This window comes from Manis javanica, chromosome 5 (genome assembly GCF_040802235.1).
Source record: "Manis javanica isolate MJ-LG chromosome 5, MJ_LKY, whole genome shotgun sequence".
Lineage (NCBI taxonomy): Eukaryota > Metazoa > Chordata > Mammalia > Pholidota > Manidae > Manis > Manis javanica.
Window position 1 is genome coordinate 20,909,752 of NC_133160.1, and position 5,216 is coordinate 20,914,967.

Sequence of the window (5,216 nt, forward strand, 5' to 3'; positions counted from 1 at the left end):
AGAAACCTCGCTTTGGTCCAGATGCTTCCTCTTCCACCTTCCCCCATCTCCTCCAGGCCTCCATAGAGGGGCCAAGTCTAAGCCTGCAAAGTGAGAGTTCTGGTCTCAATGCGTCCACTAACTTGCTGTGCAACCTTGTACCAGTTGCTCACCTTCTCTGGGCCTCTGTTTCCTCTTCTGTCGAATTGGACTGGAATGGACCCAGTGTTCTCTTCCCACTCTGAGGTTCCATGCTTCTGGCATTCTATCTCAGGATCGAGGCAGCTGGACCAGATGTCTCCAAGGTCTTTTTACAGCTCCAAGACTCTTGAGATTTTTGCTTTGAGATCCATGATAATCTAAAATATGCTTGCAAGAGCCTCGGGATTTTGCAGTCTGTGTTTCTAGAGTGCAATGGTGTTAAATTGCTAAGATTCTGGTCCAGATTCTAGCTGAGGGGCTGCTCCCTGTTCAGTATCAAAGACTGTATCTGGGATGTACTGCCCTGGCTTCTCAGGCTGAGCCCAGCCTTTCCCAGAGGGCTGGGAGCTGGTTTCAACAGCCTCGGAAGACACTTGCAGTCTGGGACCCCCACAAGAAAGGTATGTGGGTTCAGAGTCCACATGGCCTCCTGAAGTAGACAGGGAAATGACAGCTCACAAATATGGCCCTTCCTGTGCACTAGGCTGTAATGAGTGAGTGACCATTTGTCAGCTGAGCCTCTACTCCAAGCCAACAGCAGAAGTCTCTGTTACTCAATCCCACTACATGCCAGGCCTGGGGGCTACAGAGATTATTGGATCTATGAGGTACTGTTTATACCCACTTTCCAGATGAGGAACTTGAGGCTTAGAGAGGCCCAATGACTTGCCAAGGTCACAGATCTAGAAGGCAATAGGGCTAAAGCCTGAACCCATATTAGCTGACTCAAGATCCCTGATGACCTTCTCTGCTGCCTCCCTACAGATTTCAGCCCTGGGGACCTCCGATGGGCAGTCAGCCATTGGGGGAGGCAGGAAACGGCTTCCATACAATCAGGCTTCCAGAACAAGGGGCCAGCATATACACCCTGTCCTGCCCACCTTCCTCGGCCACAGAGGCTCAGCTGAGGTTCACAAGCTGTGAGGCCTGTGCTCATGCCTGTGCATGTGGGTGTCTGTGTGTCTCTGGGAAGGTATGTCTATGTCTCTGTGTGGGTGTCCCTGAGCACGATGTTTGTGTGCATCAGATGTGTGTGAGCAGTGTGGATGTGGAGGCTGTTGTGTCTGCTGGTGTGTATATCCTGCAGCATGTGAGAGAGACGGGAGTGTGAGCTCTCTGGAGCCCATGAGACGGAAGCAGTGTGTTGGGGAGTTCTGGTGCATGCTTCCTCCTGCCCTCCTTGTAGGGGTGGGTGTATAGGCCTTCAGAGTTCCACGGCCTTGGGCTCCTAAAAAGCTGCCTGTCACCCAGATATTTTGCCAGTTTGAACCTGGAGCCCCTAGCTCCCATAACCATTGCTTTCCCTGGCTCCCACACCCACCTGGTGGCTGAACCCACCACGAGCATCACTGCAGGAACCTCTAGGGCCAGATATGGCTCTCATGTCAGTCTTGGCCTTGATTCATGGAGCCCCTGCAGAAAAGCAGCTGGGTTCCAGGGCCCCTGGTCCTGAGCCCAGCCGTGTGTTCCTAAACAACTCACCTGATTCCTCTGCCCTGAATGTCTTAGGGAGTGGCTTGGAGAGAAAGTCCTAGAAAAAGGGAGATTTGTGGTCTAAGAACTGGAAGGGAACTTCACAGTCACCTAGTGAAGCTACTCTCCTGGTGGATGACTGTGTTCACCCCTTTCAGCCACCTGTGTTTTACTTTACACCTCTGGGATGGAGAACTCACTACTTCCAAAGAGCCCACACCATTCTGGGCAGCTTTGACTAAGTTCTACCTCACACCAAGGTGTCAGGTCTGCTTCCCATAGCTTCACCCCAGTCTTCTCACCCTGCCTTCTGAGGCCCATGAGGCTCAACCTTGGTCATTCATGCTGAGGTTGGGGGGTTAATTACAAAGGCTTTCAGGGACCCCCAAGCTGAGAGGCTGTTTCTAGGCCGGGTGAAGGGCTGAGAACCCTCAAAGACATGCCAAGCTGAGCAGACACGGAGGCCAAGGTATGATCATTCTGTGGGGCCTGACGTCATGGCTGGGGCAATGAGAGTCCCCAGTCCAGCCAGGCTGAGGCTGCAAAAGCCTGAGAGGCTTGGGCATTGCTGCCCTGGCTGGGCCTGCGGCAGTGTCTTGGGGACAGCTCTGAGCTCTGGGAGGTTTGGGAGCCACGGCCTGAAGAGAAGGGTGCACATACATAGTGAACACATGCCAGGGAGGGATGTGGCGCCCTCCACAGCACAAGACTGTGCCGCCAGGATGAACGCTGATGTGTGCAGGGAGCTTGGCACACAACGGGACTTGACAAGCAGTTAGGATATTATTCATCCATCCACCCATTCGTTCACTCGCTCCCTTCCTCTGTGCCAACCCAGATCGCATGGCTGGAGACCCAGGGAGGAAGCAGGCGCAGCCCCACTCCTTGCACCAGAGGCTCAGGCAGGGGTGGGGGCAGACTCAGCTCTGGCATGTCATCACAGCAGTGCATGCCCAGCACAAGGTCCTGGCTCCAGATACAGGACACAGAAAGGAGTGCCAGCGTCTTTGGCTCCGTTCCCTGATCTTGGAGGTGGGGACCACTCAGCCCCCACCCGTCAGGTTTTGGGTGCTGGGGTCTGACAGGAGCCTGAAGCAGAGCCAAGACCACTATTTTACACTGGAGAAAACTGAGCCCCAAAGAAGTAAAGGACTTGTCCAAGTTTACAGCAGGGCCAAGACTCCTGACATGCCCACAGAGCCTCAGCTTTTTGGTGGGGAACACAGGTGGGGTGTTTGGGCCCAGCATGCAGCTCTTGCACTTGGGGCACCTTCCTACTGAGCAGCCTATTCCCTACAGAACCCACACCTCTGGCTGGAGGCTGGGCAGCTTGGACGCCTGCCCTGACGTGAGCATGCCTAGATGAGCCTCGGCCCTCTGGGCATGGCTGTCCACCTTACTCTAAGACGAGGGCATTTGAACTGGATCAGGTTTGCTCTCACTTGTTGGCTTCCCTTCCCAAGACTGGCAGAGTCCACTTGGGGCACCACATTGAGAAAGAAAGGGTGTCATGGCCAACCTCCAGGTGAGGGACTGGGATGGCAGCATGTGTGCTGGGACACACCCTGCTTGGATCGGAGAATTCCTAGGGCCACCCCCAAACTCCTCCCCTGGAGTCGGCACCCTGTGCATCTATGAGCCTCAAGGCCTACTCAAATGCCCCTCAGGGTCCCTCCTTGCCCCATGGGAGGCATGAAACACATCAGGCCTCTTTCCAAGGAGCAGAGAGAGCATCCTGTGCTGTGGTCCAGCACTGCCCCCAGAGGCCATCGAGCCCAGCTGTCCTGGGAGCTTGGGCCCATATTCACAGTCACACAGCCCTGCTGTCCCTGTCACCTCCTCCCTAATGATTCTGACAGATGACAGAGCTTGTGCTGGGTATGAGCGGATGTAAGAGTGAAGAGTCTGAACGAGGGTGTGAGGGACTGTACTATGATCGCGGGCATGAAGGGGCCTTCCCCTGGCTTCCTGATTCTTGGTGTGTCCTGGATAGTTGGGGAAGAAAAAAAAGGCATCGCTGACCTACTGTGTGCCAGGCATTTGTACATCCTGTATTCATTTGTTCTTCACTTTTACCTGAAAGGTAGTTACTTTACCCCCATGTTACAGAGTCTCAGAAGGTTCGGTGACTTCCTTGGTATCATCGTGATTGTGGACAAGGCTGGATTCTGTCATCTTCCAGAAGCCAGATGTTTCCACTTCCTGGCCAAATGGCTAGCAGCTGAATAATACGGTAATAGAGGCGGCATGCCCATGGCTCACACAGACCCCAGATCCAGTCCCAGCGGCCCTTTCCCTGGGTTTCTGTGGGATACTGACCACTTCTGTTGCCTCCCTTGGTCCCACTGCTCTGCCCTGTAAAACCCAAAGAAGTCTCTACCTGTTCTCTCGGCACCCCGTGTGACCCCCAACTCTGCCTCCGGTTCTGTGCCCTGCCTTTGGGCTCACTCAGGTATGAATAAGGGCAAGGCCAGGGTAGGGGCAGGACCCAACAACAACCTGCCTCTAAGACAGGAGGGCCAGCTCTCCTGCCAGGAGACGGACAGAGGACCCCGTGGAGTAGAAGATCATCCCCCAGCCACCCAAGGGTATAGTAAAGCAGAAAAGTTGCAATCCACAGGCTCACAAATATGCTTTTGGTTGGCTTGCACAGTGGTTTTTTGTTTTGTTTTGCTTTTAATGTGGATTTGTTGCCAATATTTAAAAATAGAGAAGTTTCAAGAAAAAAGAATCCAGATTTCTGGCTTCTCTTGAAAAACTGGAAGTTTTGAAAATCTGTCTTGAATTGGCTGTCCAGGGCTAGAGTTGAGGAGCAGAGGTGTGCTCTCTGTCCATTCAGCCACAGGGGCCTGCCTGACCCCTGTCAGCATCTAGGTTTGCGTCTCCTGATGCAAGGCATACGAGCTTAGGCTCTGGAGTCAGCAGCCTGCATTAGTCCAAGCGTGTGGCTCAAGCTCAGCGTGACTATCAGAAAGTTCCCTGACATCTCTGGGCCTGTTTCCTCACTGGTAAAATGCTACTTGATGCTCCAAGACTTCAGACTGAAGGTATGGAAAGCTACTGCTGTGGTTTAGCCTGCTGCCGGGCATGTAGTGAGCACTCAGTAATTGCAACCGTGGTCCTGATCACTCCAGCCCTCTCCCACCAGGCGCCAAGAGGCCTGGAGCAGCAGCAGCAGGTGGTCGCTCCCAGCCCAGCTCTGGCCCATCCTGGAGCTCCCCTTGGCCGCACACACAATCCCGTCTGGGTGCTGCATCCCCAGACAACAGCTCAGCAGCCACTCAGTACTCCAGCGCCGTCTCTGAGGCCTACGGCGCTGCCAGCCTGCTGGCCCGTGAGTTCAGGCTCTTTTCCCCGTGGGCAGGAAACAGCTCACCATGGGCCCTTGGACAAGTTCTTTCTCCATCCTGAGATCTCAGTTTCACCAACTGCAGGATGAGCCTGTGGTCTCCATCTCCTTTGAACCCTCACATCCTGGGACTTTTGCAGACAGGCAGACAATGAAGGCCAAAGCCTCACCAGGCAGGAGTGAATTTGTTAGGATTCTTTTGGCTGCAAGGGCA